Source organism: Lucilia sericata, unplaced genomic scaffold, assembly GCF_015586225.1.
Source record: "Lucilia sericata isolate MDLA Ls3-8-SP2 unplaced genomic scaffold, ASM1558622v1 Contig000253F_arrow, whole genome shotgun sequence".
In the NCBI taxonomy this organism is placed as follows: Eukaryota; Metazoa; Arthropoda; class Insecta; order Diptera; family Calliphoridae; genus Lucilia; species Lucilia sericata.
The window spans coordinates 320,063-338,257 of NW_023994279.1; positions in this window are offsets into that span (position 1 = coordinate 320,063).

The window sequence follows — 18,195 nt, forward strand, 5'->3', positions numbered from 1 at the left end:
AGTAACTTTAGCTTTTATTACATTTGAAAAAAGGCACATTAAGTTGGGTTTCCAATGATGGTCAATTTATAATAATCGATGAAAAAGGTTATGAGTTGTGCTAAATTTTATAAAAATATTGCATATTTCTTCCATACAAAAACGTTCATGTTTCTGGTTTTCTTTGTAACAAGTTTAAAAAATGTTTATAAACATTTTTATACAAAAATTAATTTGTATGGAGAAAACCAAAAATTCGAGGAACATGCTATTAGAAAAATTGGCATAAATCATCCAGTTTTTCATAGATTTTTATGAAATAATAAGTTTTAGAAACCTTCCTTTATGTGATTCTTCAGGAAAGTAATAAAAGATGAACTCACTGCCTCATGGCCAAAGTAGAGCATGATGAAAATGAAAATTTTTTTAAAAAGTGTGAGTTTTTTTACTTAAACGACCGTAACTCAGACATTTGACCATAAATTTTGGATTTGTTTTTTGGATTAAAAGGCAACACTTGTATCATTAAAAAATATCGGATTATGTATGAGCAACACTGTGTGTTGGAAAAAATATATATGTGTGGATGCTGTTGGTTTCATTGCGTTGTGTATTTTGTTTTTTGGGGTATTTCGTTTTGTATGTTTGGATGGCTGTTGGTTTCAATGCCTTTTGTATTTTGTTTTTTTTTTTTTGTGTTTTATTTCGTTTAGCGTTGTTGTTGTTTCTTCCGTTTTGCTATTGATATAATAATGATATACATACCTACATATAGGAAAAATAAAATAAATATAAATTTTATAAAAAATAATAGGTATGTATATTTTAAATACACTATGGTGAAGGGTATATAAGATTCGGCACAGCCGAATATAGCACTCTTACTTGTTTAAATACAATTTTATTAATTTTCATATAGCTTTGGATTTAATTATTCTAATTATAGGTACTTTTTTAGTTATTAGCACCATGTCTTTTTATGACCTATCATATAATACTCATATTCTTTATATTCTTCTTATTGAGCATGCCGTTCCCAAGATATTGAAGTTAAGTAAATATTTTTTGAACGTGTTAATTAGAAGAGAGCAAGCAAAAAATAGTATTGTCAAAAGCAATATCCCGTTTAGGGTCGTTAAGGTGTTTCTATCGTTAGTCGCTGTAAGTAATTTTAAAAATAATCCATGACTTAATAATTTCAGATCTTTATAGATGGTTTAATTCCAAGTTATTTAAAAATTGTTCATGAAAGGTAATGTTTTTATTGATTCAAAACAATAAATAAATAAATTAATTTTAAATTATTTTTTTTAGAAAGCAGTAGCTAATATTGTACCCTCTATTAAAATACTTCTAACCAAATTAAAATATAAAAAAGGGATCTTGTAAATTATATATGTCTTATTTCATCACGCGGTTCCATTAAAAATTTCGATTATTTGCAGAAAATGTAAAAAATGGATCTGACCGTTTAAACTTTGGTGGGAAATGTATTGATCATAAGAGAATCCTATTTTTATTGCTTCCTAAAGTATAACAGGTAATTTAAATAAATACAAAAGTATGTATATTCAATTCCAAAATATAACTCTTACAATTTGATGGATTGATCATAAAATTTATGAAGAACTTCAAAAATATTTTAGAGTCCAACGTTTTAAATTTTTGGAAGTATACCAGTCAACAATTGGAATATTAATTAATACAGATTTCCTGAAAATTATCTTATTATAAGGTAATAATTTTAAATTTTTGATACATATGTACATTAGACCGACTCACTCTGTATGGAAAGCAAAAACGTGTTTTTGTTACCCCTCTCAAAATTTACCTTGCTTTGTTTTATGATAATTCCCAAAATATTTTAAGTCTAGCGATGAGCTGGACCAAATTAAAAAAAGTATTTTGTAATTATTTTTTTAAATTTTTATTTGTTTTGAAACAAAATATCCAATACGGGTATCGTTTAAAAGGTATTTTAATGCCGCGTCCAATGATGTATTAATCATAAATAACCGTCTGCTTATAATTGTCATTTCCAAAATATTTAAAATTGTTAGGTTTTTCACTAAGAAAAATAAAATGTATGCAATTTTGCGCACCACTAGACTTGGCTTCAAAAAACCTTTCAAATGATACCACATACTGTATATATTGTTTAAGAAATGCTGTATAATTAAAAAAAAAATAACTAAAAAGGGACTTTTTTGTAACCGGCTCAGCTCACGAACGGCCATCGATAGACTAGAAATATTTTGGGAACCATTATAAAACATAACAAAGATTTTTTGAAGCTGGGTAAAATATTGAATTTAACATGAAGAATCCTGTTCCCATACGATATTTTCTTTAAAACTGTCCAGCTCACGAATGGACAACACTTAACCGAAAATATTTTCGGTAACATCACATTACATAACAGCGAATATTTTGAGGGGGTAACTCAAGCACCATTTTTTGTGAGTCGGTCTAATGTACATATATTACTTTTTTTAGACTAGTTGTTAAACCAATTATTTTTTCTACTATTTTAATTTCAATTATTTCAATAAAAACTATAAAATTTCATTTTATTTAGATTTATTTTTATAGATTTTATTTTGGTGAGTATAAAAATGGAAGAAGAGAAAACTCATCTTCTAGAAGACGAGAAGACTCATCTTCCAGAAGAAGAGAATACTCTTTTTCTAGAAGAAGAGAAAACTCATCTTCCAGAAGATAAGATAGGAACACTTCTAGATGATACTAAATAGTCACTTCAAGAAGTGACTTCCTAGTCACATCTAGAAGAGTCTTTGGCAATACCTTACTTCCAAGAATCATCTAGAAGTTTATTCTGCGGGTCTTCCAGAAGTATCTTCCACGTCACTCTTAGACGTTCCCAGGTCGGCATCAGTTCTTCCCGTCTGGTGACAAGAATTCTTATACTTCCGCAACATCGCTGGCGAGCTTTTAGCACGTTTGAAGTTTCACACGGGTAACTTCCGCAATAAAAAATGTTTGTAGGGATATTGCGTTTAGACCCGCGATCGACAGACATATACTAGCACATTTTACACTTGGATAAGTGTAAGAACCAGAGTGCACTTATAAGGTGAAGTCAATTCAACAGCTGATCACTCATTTTTATTTGCGTAGATACAACTATCAAAGTACACCATTTAGAGTTGCCACAATCCGAAAAAATATGTACATCTATCTAGGGATTCATTATATTTTTAGGACAAAAAATTAATAAATAAATTTTATATTCATTTTAATCCTTAGTAAATTTATGCGAAATACTCAAAAATTGCACAAACTATTTGTCTTAAATATGCATCTATTTTATCAATTATAGGGAACTTTTTATTAATCAATTGAGAGTACAAACATCTCACAATTGTAAATAAAATTATTAAAACTCGATTTTATCATAGATATCTTAATTTTTAACAACTTTCCATGGTAGTGGTTTGGTCACATTTTGATAAAGATCATTATATATTTCTTATACGACAATAGTAGAGACCTACACGGTATTATAAGTTCCTAATATTGACCGATAAAAAATAATATGTATATAATTTGTATTTTTGCTACTACTTCCAATTGTGTAATCTAATACTAATTTTTATTTTAATTAATAATTTATTTACTTTTTTAATAAGTAAATAAAAAATAATATTCTATTTTAGGTTTATAAAACAAAATTTCCATACAAAATACCGTTTATAAAATAAAAGTTTTGTTTGTGAATAATTTTTCAATTCACGTATAATTTTTAATAAATTTTATCTTATAATACATATTTACTTTAAGGGCCCTTCACATGGTCACACTTTACGTACGACAAGTCTAATGAAAAAGTAAAATGAAATTCCACCCGTATGACAAAAAAGAGAATAAAAGTCGTATGATTTATATTTTTTTGTGTTTACACGATTGGTATAAAACAATAACAAAGTAAGATGGAACAGCTGTTTCACTTTTTTTGTATGTGTTTACATAAAAATACATCCCTGATCTAATGCGACTTGCTTGTTTTTTGAATCATTTCAAAAAATGAAGAGAGCCATACGACTGTCAAATTTTCCATCCGTATTTTCTCTCAATGTGTGATGGTTTCGTTACATATTGCGTTTAGACGATCCCACTCGTTCTCTTCTACACAAAATTTTGACAGATCATATTACTTGTGTGCTCGTGTGAAGGGGGCTTTACGTGAAGAGATTTTTGGGCATGTGGGATTGTCTTTTTGTAATGTAAATTAAAAAAAAACACGGTGGCAACATGTAAATTTTTTGACAGAAGTATCTACTTTTGTTGTTTTTGTAGAATTGAATTCACCTTATAAGTGCACCCTGGTAAGAACGAAAAAAACAAGAATGAGAAATTATTGTACTCTCATCCTCACAACAAGGCATGCTTCGAAAACTGAAATTTAGAAATAATATTAACCTAAAACAAAACTAATATTTTTTTAGTTTAAAAGTAGCAAATATTTTTTTGGGCATATTTGCACATATTTATTTTAAATATTGAAATAGAAATATGAGCTTTTTAACAAAATTTTTAATAAAATATATACCTATTAAGGGAAAAGATTTAACATAATTGCATATATATTTTAGTAAATTATTGTAATTTGCTACTTTAGTTGTAAGAAAAAACATTTAAAAAAGTTTATAATTCTAAAAACTACTTAATATGTAGTGTAGATGATACCCGTTAATAAAACAACCTTTTGATAAAACAGCAAACCCTAACAGCTGTTTTTGATTGTTGTGTGGTGAGTTTCTGTAAAAACGTAAACAAATGAAAAAAAAAAAAACAAATTACTACACATATTTATTTTGTGCTAAGAAAAATTTATGTATTTTAATAATGTTTTATAGCCAGTGCAAGTGTTCTTGGTGTACACCATCTACCCCAATAATAATCCCGGTTTCATTAGAATCAAGTATTTTTAAAACGGCCATATATAATGTGCAATTCATTCTATATGCCATGACTGGTTGGAAGAGTCACGGAATCCATCGGAGATCAACCTAAAAAATGAAAAAGGGGTGGATTTAACTTCTTGTTCCGTTCATATGGGACAAGATTCGAGCCTCATCGTATCAGTTCGCCAGATACCTCATTTGTGTATATTGCAGGGTCCTGGTACCCAACACAGCCTTATTGTAAACGGTCTCATAATAATACTTCGATCTTTTCTTCATTATACGACTATGCAAGAATACAGCTATGACATATTAATGCTTTAAATGCAGCATGACTATCAACCTAAAATCTTACCAGAGACCGGCAAACAATGTGATTCCCTATTAGTTCCGTCACTTTCAAGATCGCTAAATCACCACTTGGAAGACACAACCCATCTGGGTGTCAAGGAACATTTTACACCGTTTGTAACACATTGAAATATTGGTCTAATATCCATAAAAGTATATGCTGGGATCTTATTACAGTCTAAGATTGAGTTTGTTATTGAAAATGGACAATATCGGTATACGATAAACTCATCAAGGAGCCAAGGAACTTTTTTTATGGTCTAAAATCCATAAAAGTATAGACTAGGATCTTAGCCAATATTTGCCAAAATATTTTTAGTTGATGGAGTTTATTATTGAGCTTCAATATTCCAGTATAGCGAAGAAGAACGACAAAAACAAGTTTTATAGGAACTAAAATCTTTTTGCCAAATTTTATGAGGATCAGGAAATTATTTTACAAGATTTATATGATCCAAAACCTTTCTGGGTTGGTTCAAAATTGACCCTACCCCCATATAAGTTCCCCTTCAGAAAAAGATATTAACTCCAATAATTGTAATAAAAATACCAATATAGCAAAGAAATTCCACATAAACAAGGAGTCAACATCGTTTTGTCAAATTTAAGGGGATCGGTCCATAATTTAACCTATCCCCGATATAAGGTCCACCTCGGGATATTACTACCACTCAAAATAGCTATAAAATTCGACAACAACTTTTATATGAAACAAAATTTATCTGTTGAATTTTGTAAGGGTCGGTCCACAGTTGACCCTACCTAAAATCTCAAACAGATTATGCCATCCGATTTCTACACTTCCAACTTAAAGTTCTATATATGTTTTTATCGTGCACAAGATCTTCCGATAGCAGTTATGTATAATTTTCTATATACGGATATAGTCACATTTTTGTAAAAAAAGTTTGTTGCTGTAGTACACACCCTAGAACGATGAACTCCACAAAACAAATTATGCCATCCGATTTGTATATTTCCAACTTAAAGTTCTATATAGGTTTTTATCGTGCACAAGATCGTCCGATAGCAGTTATATATAATTTTCTATATACTTCCATAATAAAATTTTTTGTCAAAAAAAGTTTGTTGTTCTAGTACACACCCTAGCACGATGAAATCAGGAAAAAAATATATGCCATCCGATTTCTACACTTCCAACTTAAAGATATATATAATTTTCTATATATTTCCATAATAAAACTATGTAAAAAAAAGTTTGTTGTTGTAGTACACACCCTAGAACGATGAAATCCGAAAAAAATGTATGCCATCCGATTTCTACACCTCCAACTTAAAGTTCTATATAGGTTTTTATCGTGCACAAGATCGTCCGATAGCAGTTATATATCATTTTATATATACTTCCATAATAACATTTTTTGTAAAAAAAAGTTTGTTGTTGTAGAACACACCCTAGAACGATGAAATCCGGAAAAAAATGTACGCCATCCGATTTCTACACTTCCAACTTAAAGTTCTATATAGGTTTTTATCGTGCACAAGATCGTCCGATAGCAGTTATATATCATTTTATATATACGGCCATAGTAACATTTTTTGTAAAAAAAAGTTTGCTGTTGTAGTACACACCCTAGAACGATGAAATCCGGAAAAAAATGTATGTCATCCGATTTCTACACTTCCAACTTAAAGTTCTATATAGGTTTTTATCATGCACAAGATCATCCGATAGCAGTTATATATCATTTTATATATACGGCCATAGTAACATTTTTTGTACAAAAAAGTTTGTTGTTGTAGTACACACCCTAGAACGATGAAATCAGGAAAAAAGTGTATGTCATCCGATTTCTACACTTCCAACTTAAAGTTCTATATAGGTCTTTATCGTGCACAAGATCGTCCGATAGCAGTTATATATCAATTTATATATACTTCCATAATAACATTTTTTGTAAAAAAAAAGTTTGTTGTTGTAGTACACACCCTAGAACGATGAAATCCGGAAAAAAATGTATGCCATCCGATTTCTACACTTCCAACTTAAAGTTCTATATAGGTTTTTATCATGCACAAGATCGTTCGATAGCAGTTATATATCATTTTATATATACGGCCATAGTAACATTTTTTGTAAAAAAAAGTTTGTTGTTGTAGTACACACCCTAGAACGATGAAATCCGGAAAAAATTTATGCCATCCGATTTCTACACTTTCAACTTAAAGTTCTATATAGGTTTTTATCGTGCACAAGATCGTCCGATAGCATTTATATATTATTTTCTATATATGACCATAGTATTATTTTTTGAATGTTTTTTATTAAAAGGCATTCTGTAACGATATAATCCCAAATATATTTATATTTTATCAGATTTGTTCCTTTCCACATTTATATACATATTTTAATTGATCAAAAATAATTTTTTTAAAGTAAATCATGAAAATCAATTTTTTTGAATCCTTTCCACGTGCATAAACACATATTGAAAATGTAAATATTGAAAACGAGTTTTTGCGTCTTTTCCACGTGCACAAACACATATTTGTAAACAAAAAAACTCACCACACCAAAAAAAAATGTTTATTTTGATAAAACAGCTGTTGCGATTTGTTTTATTTTTCGTCGGGTTGTTTTCTTTATGTGCGTGACTTTCAGACTTTTCGACTTTTATTAACAAAGTGGATTTTTGACTTTTTTCACAGATGATAGTCGTTAATAAAACAACCTTTTGATAAAACAGCAAACCCTAACAGCTGTTTTTGATTGTTGTGTGGTGAGTTTCTGTAAAAACGTAAACAAATGAAACAAAAAGAAATTACTAGACATATTTATTTTGTGCTAAGAAAAATTTATGTATTTTTATAATGTTTTATATCCAGTGCAAGTGTTCTTGGTGTACACCATCTACCCCAATAATAATTCCGGTTTCTTTAGAATCAAACCTTTTTAAAAACGCCATATATAATGTGCAATTCATTCTATATTCCATGACTGATTGATAGAGTCACGGAATCCATCGGAGATCAACCTAAAAAAATGCAAAACGGGTGGCTTTAACCTCTTGTTCCGTTCATATGGGGCAAGATTCGAGCCTCATCGTGTCAGTTCGCCAGATACCTCTTTTGTGTATATTGCAGGGTCCTGGTACCCAACACAGCCTTATTGTAAACGGTCTCATAATAACACTTAGACCTTTTCTTCATTCTACGACTATGCAAGAGTACAGCAATGACAATTAATGCTTTGAGTGCAGCATGACTATCTTACCAGAGACCGATGAACAATGTGATTCCCTATTCACCACTTGGAAGACACAACCCATCAGGGAGTCAAGGAACATTTTACACCGTTTGTAACACATCGAAATATTGGTCTAATATCCATAAAAGTATATACTGGGATCTTATTACAGTCTAAGACCATCTAACCAATATTTGCCAAAATAATTTTAGTTGATGGAGTTTGTTATTGAAAATGGACAATATCGGTATACGATAAACTCATCAGGGAGTCAAGGAACTTTTACACCAAAATATTGGTCTAAAATCCATAAAAGTATAGACTGGGATCTTAGCCAATATTTGCCAAAATATTTTTAGTTGATGGAGTTTATTATTGAGCTTCAATATTCCAGTATAGCGAAGAAAAACAACAAAATCTTAAAAAATGTATAGCTATAAAATTCGACATAACAACTTTTACATGAAACAAAATTTATCTGTTGAATGTCCACAGTTGACCCTACCTAAAATCTCAAACAGATTATGCCATCCGATTTCTACACTTCCAACTTAAAGTTCTATATAGATTTTTATCGTGCACAAGATCGTCCGATAGCAGTTATATATCATTTTATATATACTGCCATAGTAAAATTTTTTGTGAAAAAGATGTTTGTTGTTGTAGTACACCCCCTAGAACGATGAAATCCTGAAAAAATGTATGCTTAAAGTTCTATATAGGTTTTTATCGTGCACAAGATCGTACAATAGCAGTTATATATAATTTTCTATATACGGCCATAGTAACATTTTTTGTAAAAAAAGTTTGTTGTTGTAGTACACACCCTAGAACGATGAAATCTACAAAAAAATGTATGTCATCCGATTTCTACACTTCCAACTTAAAGTTCTATATAGGTTTTTATCGTGCACAAGATCGTCCGATAGCAGTTATATATCATTTTATATATACGGCCATAGTAACGTTTTTTGTAAAAAAAAAGTTTGTTGTTGTAGTACACACCCTAGAACGATGAAATCCGGAAAAAAATGTATGTCATCCGATTTCTACACTTCCAACTTAAAGTTCTATATAGGTTTTTATCATGCACAAGATCATCCGATAGCAGTTATATATCATTTTATATATACGGCCATAGTAACATTTTTTGTAAAAAAAAGTTTGTTGTTGTAGTACACACCCTAGAACGATGAAATCCTGAAAAAATGTATGCTTAAAGTTCTATATAGGTTTTTATCGTGCACAAGATCGTACAATAGCAGTTATATATAATTTTCTATATACGGCCATAGTAACATTTTTTGTAAAAAAAGTTTGTTGTTGTAGTACACACCCTAGAACGATGAAATCTACAAAAAAATGTATGTCATCCGATTTCTACACTTCCAACTTAAAGTTCTATATAGGTTTTTATCGTGCACAAGATCGTCCGATAGCAGTTATATATCATTTTATATATACGGCCATAGTAACGTTTTTTGTAAAAAAAAAGTTTGTTGTTGTAGTACACACCCTAGAACGATGAAATCCGGAAAAAAATGTATGCCATCCGATTTCTACACTTCCAACTTAAAGTTCTATGTAGGTTTTTATCGTGCACAAAATCGTCCGATAGCAGTTATATATCATTTTATATATACGGCCATAGTAACATTTTTTGTAAAAAAAAGTTTGTTGTTGCAGTCCGATTTCTACACTTCCAACTTAAAGTTCTATGTAGGTTTTTATAGTGCACAAGATCGTCCGATAGCAGTTATATATCATTTTATATATACGACCATAGTAACATTTTTTGTAAAAAAAAGTTTGTTGTTGTAGTACAAACCCTAGAACGATGAAATCCGGAAAAAAAATGTATGCCATCTGATTTCTACACTTCCAACTTAAAGTTCTATATAGGTTTTTATCGTGCACAAGATCGTCCGATAGCATTTATATATCATTTTCTATATATGACCATAGTATTATTTTTTGAATATTTTTTATTAAAAGGCATTCTGTAACGATATAATCCCAAATATATTTATATTTTATCAGATTTGTTCCTTTCCACATTTATATACATATTTTAATTGATCAAACATAATTTTTTTAAAGTAAATCATGAAAATCAATTTTTTTGAATCTTTTCCACGTGCATAAACACATATTGAAAATGTAAATAATGAAAACGAGTTTTTGCGTCTTTTCCACGTGCAGAAACACATATTTGTAAACAAAGAAACTCACCACATCAAAAAAATGTTTATTTTGATAAAACAGCTGTTACGGTTTGTTTTATTTTTCGTCGGGTTGTTTTTTATGTGCGTGTCGAGTTATCGACTTTATTGGAATAAAATAGTCGACTTCGACTTTTTTTGACAAAAAGTCGATTGTTCGATTATTCGAAAGTCGATTTATAGAACCCTAATACAACCCCGATCAGCATTGGTTTGATGAAAATCAAAACACTTTTGATTCTCAACAGAAATTGAGGCAGAGAAAGCATAAATTCATTTTTATTTAGTTTTTGGTGAGACATCACATTTTTTGCAGCAAGGTAAATGAAATATGAATGAAAAAAATCATATTCGAATTTATTTAAAGGCACAGTACCAAATTTTACTTGAAATATACATAGAAAATATCCAGTTATTCATTAACCCATTCGTTCCCACTGTACTCGCTTGGGTACAAAAAACAACCGGTTTTATAATGCTAGATTATCCATATTACTGAGTTTTTTGTAAAATTTAATTTTTGGAACATTACTTTAGGATCTAAAGGGTAAATGTACCGAATTATAAAGTAATAAAAACATAACGGTAAATTTTAAATAATTTTTTTTTCAACAGAGTTTTTCAATTTTTCGATTTTTTGCCCCTTTCATTGCAATTTGATGTCAAACTCATTCATTTTGAGTAGGTTAGGTTAGGTTTTGCAGACTGCTTACTGTCACGAGTAAGTCTTTACTTGGGTCCTATCAGGTCCCTTTGTAACGTCTGTAAAGAGAAAAGATAAGGGAAAAACATTTGGAAGGGAAAAATAGTGATAGAGATAGTAGTGAAGATACAGATAAAGAACATAGAATAATGAATATCGCATAACGATGAAATCAAGACTGTATTACAAGAAAAATCATAGTGTGTATTTAGTTACACACCCATTTCGACAATTTCAAGAATGCTAGTATACACCCAGGCTGAACAGCTGACAGATCAGATAGATCAGAAAAGTGAGACGAACCCAGCGCCTGATGACGGAGCGATTCCAGGGCCGGGCAGTTACACAGAAGATGAGTAATTGTTTCCTCCTCTTCTTCATTTTGACAGCTCCTACAAAAGTCATTATATGGAATACCAATACGTCTAGCATGGTTTCCGAACTTTGAATGACCGGTAAGAACTGATAACAGAGCGCTCAGATATATTCTGTTTAGCCCTAAAATGTAGGATGTTTTATGAGAATCCATACGAGGCCACAGTAACCTAGCGATAGAGCAAGTGTGCTCCTGAGACCACAGTTCCTGAGCTGAACTAAAGCAATAATCAAGTATTTGTTTCTTGATGACCGCTAAGGGGACACCACAGAACTGGTCTATATCCAGTATGGTCATCCTCGTGCCGGCTTGTGCCAAAATGTCAGCAGTAGTATTGCCAGTTATATCCCCGTGTCCTTTGGCCCAAACGAGGGTAATTCTTGAATGTCTCGCCATCTCGTTTAGAGACGCCCGGCATTCTTGGACAAGTTTTGATGTAGAATACACAGGGATTTGATAGCGGCTTGACTGTCAGTATAAATTCTGATATCTCTGTTGGATATCCGATAGTACCTAAGCCAATTAGATGCCTTTTTTATAGCTGAGATTTCAGCCTGTAAAATAGTACATTCGTCGTTGAGTCGGAAAGAGATTTTCGTCCCGAATTCTTCAATGAATATGCCACCGCCGACACCTTTAGTTGTTTTAGAGCCATCTGTATACACGTTAAAGCTTTCACCACTTTCAGGTGCTAATTCATTATAATCACAGATTAAACTATACCGGAAGTTCCTTGAAATGCATGATCCGGAATATGGTAGTCAATAGCATGATGTAGGTTTGGTAGAAGATCTACAATCTTTGCATGACCTCTGGAACCGTAGTTCCATCTATTTGTAATACTTAGTCTGGCTGCAGTATTCATTGCCAGTTGTTTAGCAAGAAGATCCACAGGCAGCCAGTTCAGCATGGCAAACAACGCTTTACTGGGCGTAGTCCTAAGTACACCTGTTATAAGAAGAGCAGATTGTCTCATAACTTTTGTGAGAATGTTTTTGTTAGATGTTTTGTCAAGTGCATACCACCAGACAATTACACCATACATCATTATCGGCTTAATCACCGCCTCATATAGCCAATTTACATTTCCTGGGTTGATACCCCAATGCAGGCCAATAGCCTTTCTACAAACGTATAACGCCGTAATGGCTTCGGAAGATCTGGAGATGATATTCAAGCTCCAAGACAATTTTCTATCGAGAATAACACCTAAGTATTTTGCGCTATCCGACAGCGTAAAAACCTCGCCGTTGAGACGTGGAAGGGAGAATTGAGGAAGTTTGTATTTGTTCGTGAACAATACTAGTTCCGTTTTTCCTGGGTTTACGCTGAGACCGCATATAACACTCCATGAGCTTATTATCTTCAGCGCTTCTTCTGATCTCTGAGACAGAGTCTCAAGATGCGTACCAGTTACCCCTACTGCAACATCGTCAGCGTAAGCATCCGTCTTAAATCCTAGTGAGTCAAGTCTAACCAATAGTTCATTTATTGCCGTATTCCAAAGAATAGGGGACAACACCCCTCCTTGAGGAGTGCCCCGGATGGCTTTTTTATAGATTGTTGTATCACCCAGTGAAGATACAATAGTCCGTTCAGATAGTAAGTTCTTTATAAAACTCACAATAGATCGGTCCACACCCATCCGAGAGAGGGATTGACAGATAGGTGAGGATCTGACGTTATTAAAAGCGTCTTCAATATCGAGAAAGGCAACCAGAGTGAAGTTTCCATAACTCATGTATTTTTCAATATACCCAACCAGGGAATGTAAAGCCGTCTCAACAGATTTACCTTTCATGTAGGCATGCTGAGAGTTTGAGAGTAGAGATTTGTCAATAGATATCCTGACATTGATATCAATTATTCTCTCCAGAGTTTTAAGCAAGAATGACGCCAGACTGATGGGTCTGAAGTCTTTTGCCTTGGTGTGATGTCTTTCCCCCTTTTGGGATAAAGATCACGTTACACCTGGTCCACTGAACAGGTATGTAGGACCAGTATAAACAGGCCTTGTAAATATTACTTAGCCAGGGAATGATACGATCTAAATTATTTTGTAGATCCGCTGGAATAATGCCATCAGGGCCAGGTGATTTATAGGTGTTGAAACTCCTTATTGCCCAGCGGATGATGTCATCATCTATCATAACATTCGCAGCAGTATTATCAAGTTCAATACCGTGCTGATTATATACAACTGATTCACCAGTTGGGATGCAACCGGGAAAGTGAGTATTCAAGAGAAGCTCAAGTGTCTCTTGACTACCTGCAGTCCAATTTCCGTCCGCTTTTTGTATATAACTTGGGACGGAAGGAGATTTAGACAGGATTTTACGAAGACGACTCGTATCTGATGAATTTTCTATAGAACTACAGAATTTTCTCCAAGAACTACGCTTCGCACTTCGTTCCTGATTTTTAAATTCATTAACTTTTGACTTATAAAGAGACCAGATACCAGATCTCTTTGCCTCGTTAAATAATTTACGACATAACCTACGAGTTTTCGCAATTTCGGGATCCCACCAAGGGGGTTTACTCTTAAGCATACCTTTTGATAATCTGCAGGCCCTATTTGTGGCTACACTAATAGAGCTTGAGATCCAATTAACGGCTAAATCAATGTCACTGCTACTTTCTATCATCGGAGCAGTAGGAAGAATATCAGTCAAGGTCGCTTTATGTACCTCCCAGTTCGTCTTTCTTCTATTGAGAAATGGTTTTATAATCTTTGCCTGAACCACTATTTCGAATTCTATATAGCAGTGATCAGAGAAGGAGCATTCATTTGAGACCTTCCAACCCTGAACTAGATCAATATGGTTTGCATTCACAACCGTAATATCCAGTACCTCCTTTCTATTTGCAACTATGAAAGTGGGTTCTGAACATCTATTTACTACTACTAGGTTATTATCTAATAGAAAATCTAAAAGAGACTCACCTCTTGAGTTAATATCTGAGCTTCCCCAGACCGTGTGGTGCGCATTTGCATCTGCACCCATGAGAAGCGGAATGTGTCGCCTATCTGCCTCACACATAAATATCTCTCACCAGGCGATTTGGTGGCTGGTCGCCATGGTCGTGTGCCATGTAGCTACTTAGAAGCCAGATGTTTGAGTTACCAGAGTCCCAAGCAGCCGCAACAGTATCTTCGTCGCTGTAATCAGACAGGATAAAGATGTTTAAATGGCTCTTAGCCAGAATACAGGATCTTATATTACCTGAACAGTTAGCATAAAGAAGCTTATAGCCTTTAATAGAGAGTCCACGAACTTTACCATGGTGGGTCCACGGTTCCTGGACAAGGATTAGCTCCTCCCCTCTTTCGGATAAACGGAGGAGGAGGGCAGCAGATGCTGCTTTGGAGTGGTGAAGGTTAATCTGTAATACCTGCACCATCTCCTAAGTCAGGATCATAAACGACGGTTACGTCGAAATCTTCCGGATCAGTATCCGAAAGGGTGTCGTCGTCCTCCGCCACTTTCAGATCGCCGAGGAGTTCTCCCAATTGACCTGTGGTCGATTGAGAGTTCTCCCCGCCTTCTGAAACAGCGGGATCGTCGATGTTTTCATCGTCCTTCTTGGGCGGAACATCTAGCTTAACCCTAGAGGCGGCGTTGCGTTTATCGTCACAGCGGTAGATACGGAGAGTAATACTATCAAAGCCATAGTATACTTTGCTTCCGCACTCTCGCAGTGGCGATACGTACTCCTTATTAAGGACCACAATCGCCTTTTTGATCGTTCCTATCGGTTCGGAAACCTTTACCACCTTCCAGTCATGGGTAGGTAGATGAGGGTTTCCGCTCTGAAGGAGCGCCAGAATCTCCGCCGGGTCATGAGGCTCAGTTGGGATGGTGGCAATGGATCTCGGTCTGCGAGGAATTTCACATACCGGGACCACGTCCAATATAGCACCTGGCCACACTTCCCCAAGGGACTCAATCGCTAGCTTGAGAAGTAACGCAGAGCGCTCATTCGAACAAGCCAGCAGTTTTATGTGACCCTGGAACCAACCAGCGTCATCATTTTGTGGAGCGGGTCCTGGATTTTCCTTAAGGATTTTCCAGTACACCCCGAGCATTCGTTGACGGATGATCCCCCATTTATCTTGAGAGATGGCCCCGTCACCATTGCTCCTGTCGATAATAGCCCTTACCAGTGGATTCTTGGCGACCTCACTGAAAGGCCTATTAACGACGACAGTTTGCGCCTTCTTTGGCTGGAGGATCTGAGTCATGTTGTCTAGCCAGGATATTTTTGGCCCATTCAAGAGACGATTTCTCGTCCTTGGACAATACATTGTTGGGCTTGGCGCCATGTCGCTCAACAAAGCGCTCGGCGGCGCGCCGATGTGCAAAAGCCCTACGGGAAGGGGTTTTGTGCCGTTGGGAATCTGCTGGTACGCTGGAAGAGCCCGACATCGAGTTCGACGACTTTTCCAGCGTAGGGGGAGGTGCGGATGAGGAACCCGACATCGGGGTCGACGATTCCCCTTTTGCACAAGGTGGCACAGGGGGGACATTTTTGTCACCCGAAGGCAGGGAAGAGGCTGACTTTTGATCAGCTAGGGCTGCTCTCGCGGCTGCAGAGGTACTAGCCACAACGGGCAGAGGTACCTCACCGCTTGGGATCTTTCCCACAACTGAAGGTTTGGTGGGAGGGATTGGTTTACAAGCAACCAGCTTGCGGGTTTTGTTGTTGTTGTTTTATTTTGAGTAGAATGGATTAGAATTTTACAGAAAACTAAAGTAAACAGATCAGCCCATTAGGATTTTGTTAAAAAATATTTAAAAATTAGTTTTTAAGTTAATTTTTATAATCTTAAATATTGATGTACTCGCTTGGGTCAATGGGTTTACCCATGCCTATTTTTTCATGTATCTTAATTATCTATTTAGGATGTTTATGTCCTTTTTGGTAAATATTTTAGAAGGCTTGTAGGTGCTACTGATTATCTTTATAATAAAATCAGTTCACATTTAGATTTTTCCATTATTTTTCCAAATATTGCCAAGAAATTGATAAATACAGTTAATTACTGGAGGATCTACCAGACAACACTTTTGGTGAATGAGAAGTGTATAACAGTAGTGTCAGTGAAGAATACATCCCGTATGATGAATTTCAATTAACTATTTTTAGCACAAATATCAATAAAGTGTCGAAAAATTGCTCTTAATTCTTTTTTATTTATTTGTATTTATACCCATATTGTCCAGTTGTACCCATCCGAGTACAACCCAAAAATCGCTTTTTGGGATGGTTGGGATCTAATGGGTTAATAGAAAAATAATTTCATAAAATAAATATACGTTTTTTATAACAAGAATTACATTTATAATAATGGTAAAAATTGTATGTGTAACAGTGTTGACACATAACGCATAAAATTTTTTCATATATTACACATAAACAAGTTTTGACTAAATTTTGACGTGTGGCCGTACAGTAGCTATTAAAGGGCCTTTCACCCGATCACACTTTACCCATGTCTATATTAGACAAATATTTATCATGGCACTTGACAAAACGTCGGCGGAAAAATGATCAGTTTTTTGTTTATGTTAATGCATAGGGGTAACAAAATGCTGGTTTTATTAGGACAACTCACAGATAATTTTATTGAAATATGTTATATTTTATAAAAACAATTAAAATTAAATGCAAATTTTGTAAATAAACACTAATTTCACTAAAACTTATGTTAAAAATCAATTTTAATTACACAAAAACAAAATTTTAAACAAATTTTACAATTAAATGACGTTTGTTATCAGGACAGCGTTGTCTAAACAATTGTTTAGACAACACTGTCATAACGGCGTTATAGCGCAAATAAATGCTAATTTTTTATCATGATACAAATTTGACGTTTAGCATAATAAATATTTGACTAATATAGACAAAAGTCTAATGGAAAAGTAAAATGAAATTCCATCCGTATGACAAAAAGGAGTATAAAAGTCTTATGTTTTATATTTTTTGTGTTTACACTATTGGTATAAAACAATAATAAAGAATGATGTAAACTGATCTTTTCCTTTTCTCCTTACTTGTGCGCTCATGTGAAGGGGGTTTAGTTGTTAAGTAAACTTTTTTCTATAATGTGTACTTAAAGGCTCAGTTAGTCTCTACCATGGTATATTAATTATAAGGTAGTGTTAACAGAGCAGCTGATTGTTTTTCGCTAAAACACTTTTGATTTTTTTTACATGTATTTTGACTGTGTGCTGGCACTTTTAAGTGTAGGCATACTGTCAAACTCCATATATAAAAAATAAAATGAATTCGCTCTGTTTTTCTGAATTCGCCGACGACACTACCTTATAATTAATATATCTTGGTCTCTAGAGAAAAATAGTGATGTCAATGTTTTAAAAATAATGTACATCAGAAAATTTTAATTATTACGATTAATTGAA